Here is a 243-nt window from a genome sequence, read left to right as displayed (position 1 = left end):
GTGATGTGTGTGTGTATATGTTTGTGGCATTTAAATCTACCCACACACACTCAACAAAAATATATGTGTGTGGTGTTATATATGCAACAATGTATCCACTATTTGGCTGAGACAGCAAAATTGTTTTATCAAATCAAATTAACGCCACATTGCAGTGACAGGATAATCCTATAGTTTTTTTCTGCTGGATAGTCAGTTAAAAAAATCAGGGAAAAATACCTTTATGCGTGACCTAACGTTTTG

The sequence above is a fragment of the Penaeus monodon genome, chromosome 20, assembly GCF_015228065.2.
Source record: "Penaeus monodon isolate SGIC_2016 chromosome 20, NSTDA_Pmon_1, whole genome shotgun sequence".
Lineage (NCBI taxonomy): Eukaryota > Metazoa > Arthropoda > Malacostraca > Decapoda > Penaeidae > Penaeus > Penaeus monodon.
The sequence above is the reverse complement of the archived record's forward strand: the minus strand, read 5'-3'. Positions refer to the sequence as shown.